Source organism: Mirounga angustirostris, unplaced genomic scaffold, assembly GCF_029215605.1.
Source record: "Mirounga angustirostris isolate CCGP_5_RB_7025 unplaced genomic scaffold, mMirAng1.0.hap1 SCAF_5, whole genome shotgun sequence".
Classification (NCBI taxonomy): Eukaryota; Metazoa; Chordata; class Mammalia; order Carnivora; family Phocidae; genus Mirounga; species Mirounga angustirostris.
This window is the reverse complement of record NW_026991713.1, coordinates 53194206-53206592: the sequence shown is the minus strand read 5'-3', so window position 1 is coordinate 53206592 and position 12387 is coordinate 53194206.

The following is a 12387-nucleotide window of genomic DNA, read 5'->3' as shown; positions in this document are numbered from 1 at the left end:
CCTGGGTAGCTCAGTCGTTAAGCGTCTGCCTTCGGCTCATGTCATGATCCCAGGGTCCTGGGATCGAGCCCCGCATCAGGCTCCCTGCTCTGCGGGAAGCCTGCTTCTCCTTCTCCCACTCCCCTTGCTTGTGTTCCCTCTCTCGCTTTCTCTCTCGCTGTCAAATAAATAAAAATTTTAAAAAAAGAAGAAGAGGTGATACACACACACACACACACACACACATGAATATTACTCAGCCCTTAAAAAGAATGAAATCTTGCCATTTGCAATGACATAGATGGAGCTAGAGGGTATTATGCTAAATGAAATAAATCAGTCAGAGAAAGACAAATATCGTATGATTTCACTCATATGTGCAATTTAAGAAACAAAGCAAACAAAGGGGAAAAGAGAGAGAGAGGGAGGGACAGATCAAGAAACAGACTCTTAATTATAGAGAACTGATGGTTACCAGAAGGGAAGGGGTGGGGGGGTTGGGTACCACAGGTGGTGGGGATGAAGGAGGGCACTTGGATGAGCACAGGATGATGTGTGGAAGTGTTGAATCAGTATACTGTATGCCTGAAACTAATATAACATTGTATGTTCACTAACTGGATTTAAAATAAAAACAAGGGGCGCCTGGGTGGCTCAGTTGGTTAAGCGACTGCCTTCGGCTCAGGTCATGATCCTGGAGTCCCTGGATCAAGTCCCGCATCGGGCTCCCTGCTCGGCAGGGTGTCTGCTTCTCCCTCTGACCCTCCTCCCTCTCATGCTCTCTGTCTCTCATTCTCTCTCTCTCTCAAATAAATAAAATCTTTAAAAAATAAAATAAAAATAAAATAAAAACAAGCAAACAAAAAAACATTGTATGTTCTCTAACTGGAATTAAAATAAAAACAAGCAAACCACAAATCACATAGCTCAAAGGAGGTAGAGCTGAGACCGGAGCACAGGCAATTCAGTCCAGATCCTGTTCTCTGAACTATGGGGATATATTGCTTAGAATATTGGCCCAATTATCACAACAAATTAGAGGAATGTATGTTCCAAAGATATTAAAATTTGCAGGAATGAGGAGTAACAGTAGAAAATCAGCCATTGACAGGTTGTTCTTAATTGCCCCCTTTTCCAAATGCTAAGGGTGCTTGTAATGGTACCATTATGCCTACCTACCCCCAGACCCCGGGCTCCAGAACTTGAAGGCCAGGCCTTGCTCAGGAATCTCAGTGATGTATGCAAAATGTCTGGCTTGCACACTTTTAGAAAACCTTCCTACCTCATGATACCTACAACCACAAGAGCATCATAAGCATGATCCTCTGAAAGGAGGAAATGCAAGGAGGTGTCGGGCCCTGGGCTAGGCACTGAGACAGCCCCTGAGAGATGGGATATAACTGCCAGCCTGCTGGAGTTCACATCTTGAGGGGTAGACCATCAAGAAACAAGTAAACAATTTAAATAAGTGTTATTTGAATTATGAGGAAAATAAACATGGCTGTGTGGTAGAGAATAAAGGGGATGGTTCAGAAAGGTCTAGAAAACCATGGTCAAGCCCAACACACTGTAAAATCCTTGAAGGCCAGATGTCATAGCAGTAAATAAAATGTAGAAGTGGCACAGCAAGAAATTATGATCCCAGCCTCCCTGAGCGGCACAGCTCAAATGAAATTCTTTTAATTAGGTTGACCCCCCACCCTAAGTTGATACACCCAACTCTCGCACTAGCCTAAAAAGGGTTAAAAGGCAAAAATCCCTCTTGCCTGTAGGGTCCTTCACACCTGATTCTATGAAACTTTCAGTAGGCCCTGAAAAACACAGGAGGTTCCAGGAATCTGCTCCCCATCCTTGCCATCGTATTGTTCAACTCACATGTATCCTTGCATTGCTTATTTTTGGATTCATATAATACAAAAGAAAACTAACATTGCTCAAAGAGAATTCTTTTTTTTGCGAATCCTCAAGTATGAGCCAGTCTTTGCAAACTGGCCTACCTCAGAAAGCCTCTCTAAGGATGTGATATTTAAAATGAAATCTTAAAGATGAGAAGGAGCCAGTGACACAAAGCTCCAAGAAAAAGAGCACTACAGATCTGGTTCAAAGTGCAAACTTTACTAAGAGTGGTATTAGGAAAATGTCTCCCTATATTGCCATATCTTCCTTAATACCTTTTTACTTTATCATTTCCCACCATCATTAAACCAGCATCCCATGATAGATGTGGATGCTATTATCAAGAAAAGCAAAGGGGTGACTTTTGGTTCTCTTATTTGGGGATCTTATCTGTTCTTAGTATCTTTAAGCACAGCCCAACTTCCCAGCCAGGTCCAGGGACTCCTATCTTCATGCCAAAGATGTTGCTCAGGCTGAGATGTGCTCCTTCAAAAGTCAAGCATCTTCACATCACCGATAATGCAAACACATTTAAAATCACTTAAGTATTATAGAGAAAACAGGAAAGGTGAAGGAGCTCTACTCTAACTATACCTGAATCGAAAGGAAAGTTGTTGTTTTTTTTAAAGCTAAGATGAAAAGATATGTAGCTCATCACAATGTGGTCCGATTCACGGAAAAGAAAATGCAAAATATTAGCTAAAAAAAATAGTTCATTTAAAAAGGTTTACTAAATTTGGCATCCAGTATTATAATCCCAATTACAATGGTCTCCCTTTTTGTATGTATTCCCAGAAGGCAAGTGATCTTTAAATTATTTTTAAGATTTTATTTATTTGAGAGAGAGAGCGCACACGAGAAAGAGTGAGCATGAGGGGGGTGGGGGGGAGACAAGACAGAGGGAGAAGCTGACTCCCCACTGAGCAGGGAGCCTGATGTGGGGCTCTATCCCAGGACCCTGAGATCATGACCTGAGCCGAAAGCAGACGCTTAACGGACTGAGCCACCCAGGTGCCCCTTTAAATATTTTTAGCGAAGAAACATCCAAAGTGTACAATGCAATTTCCAATATTTCAATAATGATAACTCAGTGTTACAAATGAAGCCAAATCAGCCCGTGGAGCTAGCGTTGACACCTCCATACAAAAGGCTTAGCTTGTCACTCACAGGCAGCGCGCACACGGCTCGCAGGCTGCTGGGCGGTCCTGCTTGCCGGGCCTTCCCAGCGCCACACGCAGACGCTCAGGGACCTTGCAGCCAGAGGGCGTGTGCCTCCGCATGGCCTCAAGGGGCACGTGTCGGAAATCCCGCAACCCCACGCCCCTGCGGCCATGCTGTTGGGGGTGCTTTTTTGCATCCTCTGTCTGACTCCACTATCAGCTCTTTCTTAACAGCATTATTCTCTTCCCGTTTCTTCACTGATAATTTAAAAAGAGTTCATTAAGAATTATGTCCCAAGCACTGTGTCAGGCACCAAGTGGACAAAACAGACATGATCTCTGACTGCACAATGCTTATAATGTAAACGGGAGAGAAACCTTCAACCAACAAATTTATCCTCACAACTCGTACTGAGGGGCGCCTGGGGGGCTCAGTTGCTTGAGCCTCTGCCTTCGGCTCAGGTCATAATCCCAATGTCTTGGGATGGAGCTCCATCTCGGGCTCCCTGCACAGCAGGAAGTCTGCTTCTCCCTCTCCCTCTGCCTCCCCCCACCCCTCATGAGAACTCTCTCTGGCTCAAATAAAATTTAAAAAACTTAGACTGATACAATACTATTGGAAAACCAGAATATTCATTTATACCTAGGTTCCAGAAGGCCTTTCTGAAAAAGTTATCATTAAACGAGGACCTACAGGACAAGTAGGAGAGAGTTGGGGCGGGGGGGGGGGGGGGGGGGGGAGTAGTGAACACATTCGAGGAATAAATTGCAATGTGGGCAAAGGCCTAAGAGCTTGGCCCATGTGCAAAATGGAAACGTCAACCAAGGGCAGAGGTGCAACTCGCATCGGATGAGGTGGGGCAAGGAGGAGGACCCAGAGCATGGCTCAGAGATCAAGTTAAATATTCTGGCACAGGGATTGGCCAGTGAACAGTACTGACGCATCTGCTTGATTGCATGTGAAATGATCATTCTGCTCTGTGATAAAGAACTAAGAAGGTGGTGAGAGTAGAAGGCAGGAGGCTGGTTTCAGGAGCATTACAGTAGCTCAGGTGGATTCCATCTCTTTTCAGTGAGGGGAGGTTCTTCTGTCCCCTCCAGTCACATATACCCCATTCTACGTTTCGTGGAGAAGCTCAAGTTATTAAAGACCTGGATTCCTCTTTTCTTCTCTGCGGCAAATCCAATAACAAGTGTGAGAAAAGTTCTCAGTTGTGTTCACTATTCATGGAAGCTTCTTTGTCATGGAAACTTAAAGATGTTTAGGCTTGGGAAGTTGATCCCCAGATAATAAAACTTTTACATTCCCCATAACACAAGGAGATATTTCCTTGAATTCTATTGAAGATACACACACACACACTCTCTCTCTCTCTCTAATGGAAAGAATTTCCAAATTCGGAAGTGAAAATTTGATTTCGAATTTAACTTCAACAATGAATTGCATTACTTTAACATTTTATCACAGGGGTCCTTAATTTGAAGTCCCAAATTCGAAGGAGAGACCAATGAACTAGCTCCCTGAAAAAACACAAACAGAGCCATTTGTGCATAGAAATTTACCTGCACAAGCCTGTAACACTCATCAGATTTGCAGTAGGGTTCAAGAGTGTATGACTGAGCTTGACCTATCCGGGCCCAGCAAACCTTCTCATCACCCCCATCTCATTGGTTGGCCAATCACAGTCTTCCCTGAAACTGACAAACGGACATCAAGAGAATGAAGTTGTTGTTCTAGTGGCCTTGCTAAGCTTGGGCTGCCATGGCCATGTCCCCTGCCATATGGAAAAATCCTTCCAAAACAGAACAAACATGTAATAGACACATGGGTAAAAACAGGCAGAGATAGGTTTCTGCCATCATTGAGTCCCTGGCTCCACACATTAAGGCCCTACTTCTTGCATCTCTTCCATAGTTCTGAGATTTGCCCCAGTATTCTTCCAAGCTACTTAGCTAATCAATGCTTTTTAAGGTAATTTGAGGTGGGGGTTCTCTGTCACTTGCAACAGAATTAGTCCTGGCTTATAAAATATCCTCCAAACTTCAAGAATCATCTCTTTCATGTAGTGATCTGATATCAGAATCCAACAGAGATTTAAAGATATTAAAATTGAAATTGAACCAAAATACAAATTCCTATTTGACCAGTTAACATTCAGAGATATTACTAGGACTTAGAGAGCTACGTACATTTTAGTGGATTTAATTCTAGTGGCAGAAATTAAAGCCTAATTAGAAAGCTGTGGGAATCTTACTAAATTATATTTACACATTAAATGTTTGCTTAATAAATCTAATAAACCATAAGATCACTTGAGGTTACAAAGCAGATGGCATATTTTAGATAAATTTAAAGGAATTAGGCAGCTCTCATAAAATTCTTACATCCAGTACATGTCATAAAAGACTAAAAATTCTGTAATAGAAAAGGTCTTTTCAATTTGATTCTACTGGTAATGATGATATAAGGAGCAAAAACTGGTAAATCACAAAATATAGAAACACTCTGCCTAATCAATAGTGTAAGTCTCTAGAACATCCTCCAAATCAATAAGATATATAATAATGACAAGAACCACCTAGGAGTAAGTGACAAAAAAAGTAAATTGTAATACAGCCCAGAAACATTATCCAAACTATATTAAAAGTGCATTTAACACAAGAATGTTATCAGTCTTCTTAACTTCGGTAGCACTGGCAATAAATAAAATTTATCTTTCTTTCTTCATACTAGAGAGTCATAACAGTCCAGAAACCTCACAAGACTACAAAACAAATTGTTTTCAGATTCTCAGACTACCTTAGCACTTTACTGCAGATTCCCATCTGCAGGCTTTTCGCAGTATCTAGATCATTCAAAGTTTATAATTACTAAATTCAATGACCAGTTAACATCTGAGATGTTCATTATAAATTTCTAGTCAGAAAAAAAGCAATGTAGTGAAACCGCATTGTGAATGGGGTGTTTTAGATAAATAAATTTCACCAAATTGATAAGGAGGCAAGTAATATATCGAGCAGCAAGGTGCCAGGCCCTTGCTGGCTGCACATTACATACATGATGTCATCCCAGCCTCACAGCACCCCTGCATGGTGGGAATTATCACTCCTAATACTTAATACATAAGAAAGCCAGCTGAAACTCCCGGCATTAAGTAACCTGCCCACATCCCTTAAGCGTAAGCTGCAAATCTGTAATGAACCCAGTCTAAGGCCAAGTCCTATGTTTTCACCCTATCATGTTGTCTCCTCTTAGCTACCCAAGTTTTTTTTTTTTTATTTAGACAATGTTTTAGTCAATAAATGATCATAAAATGGGAATGAATTTTAGATGTGAATTTTCCTTCTAACATAAAAAATCAAACATATTTTCTTAATGTCTCAGAGATAATCATCAATATGGAGATTTTTTTTTCATTTTTTTTGCCCTTCAAGGTCAAGCTTCTAATTATTCCCCTTACGTCACTGTGTATTCCACTAACACATCGTAATAGTAGCTTTACACACACACACACACACACACACACACACACCCCTTCAAGTTTGCTCTTCCAATCTGTTACGGATGGGTAAACAAGATAGCCAGGTTGTTTAAGAACTATAGGTTTATTGGGCTCCTGTGTGGCTCAGGCCTTCTCAGGTCATGATCCCAGGGTCCTGGGATTGAGCCCCGCATCAGGCTCCCTGCTTCTCCCTCTCTCCTCCCCCTGCTTGTGTTCCTTCTCTCGCTGTCTCTCTCGCTGTCAAATAAATACATAATATCTAAAAAAAAAAAAAAAAAAAAAAAAAAGAACTATAGGTTTATTAAGAGTCATTAAAATTCTGGAAGAACTCAGAAAGTCAATTCCGTGTCTTTTAGGAAGGTCTTTGACATCACTATTTCAGAGGCCTATTCAGTTTATTTCTTTATTTCTAGTGAAAGTTATATCCTAAAGAACGGACATTTCAGAAAGCAGGACTTGCAGAGAGAAAGCCACCTTCAAACACATGAATCCATCGATGTAATTATACATTTATACAGTTTGGTCTGGGGTTTCTCACCAACAAGCTCTCTTCTAAATATAGACTAGCAATGATTTATGGAGAAGACTATTTTCAATCCTTTACTCACCTGTTAGTGTCACTTTAAAATATTGTTTGTTATTAAGCATACTATACCTCTTATCCTATCCAGTCTTCTTAAAAGAATGGTGTGAACCTTCCTATAACAATGAAGGTTTTCGCTTTGTTGTGCATGTCCTGAATGCCAAACACTCTAGGTACAACAACCTGTTGATTCTCATAGGCGAACAGGTCTTCTGGTAGTGGCTGCACACTTGTGTTCTTCCAACTTTGGGGTGCTAGTCACATACACTACAATATGCATGATGCTCTTTAGGGATGAAGCCCAATTCATGTGGTAGCCTAAAGGTAGGTACTTTTTTAACTCCTCTATCACAGGAACTGAGGAAAGTAAGGCTTAGAAAGTGATACAAATGGTGGAGATACCTCAGAAAAAAAAGGTCTTAATCACTGTGACAAGCTGCATCCTACAGTTTCTTACAGAATACTATTTAATTGGGATGCTTTAAGACTTACCTATCATGGGCTAAATACCGATGTCCCCACCCCAAATTCCTATGTTGAAATCCTAACCTCCAATGTGATGGTATTAGGAGGTGAGGCTTTGGGAAGTGATTAGGACCTGAGGGTAGAGCCCTCACGAATAGGATTACTGCCCTGATAAGAAGAAACAAAAGAGCTTGTTCTCTCTCTGCTATGTGAGGATATGACCAGAAGACTGAACCAGAAGGTGGGTCCTTACTAAGAATGGAACCATGCTGGAAACCTGATTTCAGCCTTCCAGGCACCAGAACTTGCGGGGGGGGGGGGGGGGGGGGGGGGAGGAGCGGGGCAGGAAACATGTGTTGCTGAAGTCACCCAGTCTATGGTATTTTGTTATGGAAGCCAAACTGACTAAGACAATACTCATACATGCAGACACTCAGAGACACATGCACCAAACACTCACAATGCAGAAATGGCCTAGGTTAGTCATGGATTACCCAGTAACAGTAAAGAATCAGAGTCTTTTTCAACAGTACTCTACAATTAACCAAGATCCAGGAAAGTCCCGAGGACTGGAAGAGATCCCTCAAACTTAAGCACAGCTTGAGGAGCCAGCGCTCCACAGACTAGGTTCCTTAACAATAACCCTGCTCACTTGAGATCCCTAAGAATCAATACATACTTGACTACTGGGCCTGACCAATACAGTGCTGAGACGAACACCAAATTATCAGACCATCTCCTCCATAAAGTCTCAGGGTGCGAAAACCATGACATACCTTGGATCTGTAATCATGTTTATCATGAATTTGAACTTACACTTGAAGGTATTTTGTATTTACCTGGAGATGCACACTCATCATGCAATACTTGGTTATCAAATTTCCTTAGATTGAGTTAGTTCTTCCATAAACTCAGACCTCTGTTTTATCCTCACTATAGAATGCAAGTAAGTTTCAAGGTAGATCTACAGCTGATGGGTTGAAGGACCCTATGTACAGCTTCTACAAGAACAGTCCATCAGGGGACATGCACCATCACCACCCTCCATAGAGAGTTCTACTTCAACACAGTGAGGATGGACCGTTTCTGAAGTCTGTTTAAGAGCCCACTCATTTTTCTCATTGTTCATTAAATATTTATTGAGTGCCTACTCTAGGTCTAATCCTAGGGTTGGCATTAGACAATGGCACATTGAAATGAGTAAATAACAGTCCCTGTCAAGGAACTCACAGTCAAGTGAAGGAGGAAAATCTAAAAATAAATTGTCGAACACACAGTGGTGCTAACAAAATTTGAACAAAATGCTAAGAGAGTAATCAGCTCTGGCTGTGGGTAGTACAGAAAGTTGAAAAAAAATTCACACACACGAAAGGCAACATTTCTAATGGGTTTTGAAGGACAACTAGGAGTCTACCTGGTTAAGAAGCTGAAGTAGAGCTGGTGGGAGCAAACTTCTTCTTGCTGTATAATTAACTCTAAGAATGTAAGAGAAGAATGTTCTTCCTGCTCTCATACCAGTGCTTTGTCCTCCCTTGATGATATTTTCTCTGAGTTTAAAGTAGGTAATCAGGGGAGATTTACTAGGTCGTTATTTGGATTAAAACAAAATATGCTGGATTCAGGTAGAAACCACTGCTATATTTAAAATATTTTTCCAGGTCCATTTAAAAAAAATCTGCCACAGTATCTTGACTTTTCAACAGTTCATGTTGTGAAAATATGAGACATTTTTCTTTAAAAAGTATAACTTAAAGGTCACAATTAAAGTAAACATCAACGTCTATTAAGATCAAGTTAATACTCCCTGAAAATTAGATCACTCTCCCCAGTGTGTATTTAAATTGGCCGCTGATGACTAGTATAACGTGTTCCACATTGTTAGACCACAGCCACACGGAAGCCATTACAGGGATGTAAAATATTGCTGATGTGGTGATACCTGAGATCATTTCCAGGAAACTCCAAGAGCTGAGTTACCTATTAAACAACAGTGTCAGATCAGTTCCAAAGTACCATGGCTTTAGAGAACTCAGAGCTACCTACAAAATCTAAGCAATTCCTTCATTATAGGACGGTAATGTGCCCAGGACCCAACTGCCTGATCAACTTAAAGATACAGATCATCAAATATATTCTGGTGGAGAAAAACTAAGCTAGGAATGAATGATATTTAGGCAGACCTATAGCTTCCACGTGTAAACCTCATGGATTCCAGTAAAGAAATCTCGGGGAGGCGGGGGGGGGGGAGGGGTGTTTTGAGGGGTTGCTCCATCTCCTCCTTGTCTGTCTAATCAACAGTCCACCCCAGTCCATCCAATGAGGAGAGAAATGAGGAGAGAAAAAGTAGCCAATTCCTACGTTGCTTATAAATATATATATATTCTGAATGATACTAGCCTTGATTTCTCTTTCTACAGCACACCCTTACGCTCATGCAGCGTCTAGCCCTGTTGACAGCAGATGTGTGAAGTCAGTGACATGACTTCCACTCATCTGATCCGAGTTCATTCTCAGAAAGGTTGAAGAAAAGCATCTGTCAACACTGCCATCTCACACTCATTACAGCTGAAATCAGAAGCGTCCAACCAGAGGAGACATCGACCAAAATACTCACCATTCCTTCAGAAATGCTGCTTGCCCAGAGCTGCTGGCATTCACCTTGCTAATGGAAATAACCTTCTTGGAATCTGTAATATTTGTTGTATGTCTAGCTGATCACTTTCATTTCTGATCTCATCCTCAGGTCAAAGTTGCACACTTACCCCATCAGAACCTAGCAGCAACGGTCTGTTATTGTCCGGTCTTATTTATGAAGGCTATTTGCAGATTAAGACAGCAACCAGAGATGTGCAGAATGGCTATTTACAGACCACATGCTTCCTCATAAGCACCTGGGAGCTGGCGGGGCAGGATGGTATGCACTGATAGGAAATGATACAAATGACAAATGAGCAATGTCTAATTATTCCAGCGCTGCTCAGACTCAGAGACAAAAGCAAGAAAACTGACAGTTAGGGATGAAACTCCAACCTCCTCTAACCCTATTGTGCCTATGTACTGCACTACATATTAATGTAACATCAAGCCCTATTTTTAGACCTCTGCAATTCCAAAAGCATAAATCATTCCTGTGCCACAAGTCACCTTTGAGTTAGCAATGCCAGGTTTTAACATTTCACTGGATCCTACAAACAATATAATTGAAAGCAAGTGATATTTAAAATGAATAGTGATCCCTTTAATAGAATAACATTAGCCTATAAATAGATGTTTTGAGAGAATTTATTAAGTAATAATTAAAAGAAAAAGTGACAAAATTGCCACTTAGCTAATTCTATCCTCACAATAGCACTCACGGTTGAATTTGGAATGCTGTTCTTCTGCAAAAAAATGCAAATGAAACAGTCTTGTTTTCTTTTTACCTAATACTGATTAATCCTCAATGATTTTAGCCAAGAGGGTTCTCTCTGAATTGAACTTCTGATTAAAGAAAGACATAGCCCAGCTAAAGGCATAAGTTGGTCAAAGTGTTACTTTCGCTAATAGCCCGTGACCATTGCTGGGGAAATATAATTTAAAACAAAGTCTTCTCCCAACTCAGAAATCCTCTCACCAAAGGTAGTAGAAGGAAAAAAAACCACCTTTATTTCTGAATTATTATGAAACTAGGATGTAATGTGCATCACATGCAGTCCACTAAGAGATTGTGAAGATGGAAGGAAATCTTATCCTTGTAGACTACCAAGCAGATACGATTCACTACATATGTATTTTCAAGATAATAACTAGTCCTCAGGGAAGAGGACTTGATAGCACCATCTGTCACACATAGTTCATCTTAAATTTACCTGGTATTTGGGGTGACCATGTGTGTTAGCTAAGGGGCTTTATCCAGAAGAGAAACAAACAGCTATCTTAATGACAGGAGGTAGTTTTGCCACTTGGTGCAAAGTTCCCACCAAAGTCGGGCTCCTACCCTCCCACAGACACCAGGACTGAGGAGCACTATCTTCCTTCATGTTGCAAAGAGATGACTCGCAGGTCCTTGAGGAAGATATTCCTGGGTCCCTATCTAGCTTTCAGAAGGATTTATATACATTTCAGAGAGAGGAGAAAGTACTTATGAGTTTGCTAAAGGAAATGGTCTAGGAAAAAGGGAAAAAGAAGACCCCTCCCTTATTTTGGGGGCGCCTGGGTGGCTCAGTTGGTTAAGCGACTGCCTTCAGCTCAGGTCATGATCCTGGAGTCCCTGGATCGAGTCCCTCATCGGGCTCCCTGCTCGGCAGGGAGTCTGCTTCTGCCTCTGACCCTCCCCCCTCTCAGGTGCTCTCTCTCATTCTCTCTCTCTCAAATAAATAAAATAAAATCTTTAAAAAAAAAAAAAGAAAAGAAGACCCCTCCCTTATTTTCAACAGGGAAAATTAAGCCTCTTACTAATTTGTATTTGTCCTTATACCATATGGGTTCAGTATGATCATCATAATGCAAACTCATTTACAGAAGATGTGTGATTATTACAAGTCCCCAGAAGAGAAAATCAAAAACAAGATGGGTAAAACAAAAATGCTTTCTAAGCCATTAAATCAGCACAAATTAATACACCTTGCCAAACCACATGCATTATGGACTGCAATGATTATTGATAATATATTTCACCAAGGGAAAAGCAAATTCTTAATAACCCTTTGTTTTCCTGTCCATTTCTGACAAGGATGATGATTACATTTTTAATTAGTTCAGAAGTAAATTGATAATGATAACCAAAGGGAAACATTTTGGTTCCTCTGCTTGAGAATTTCTA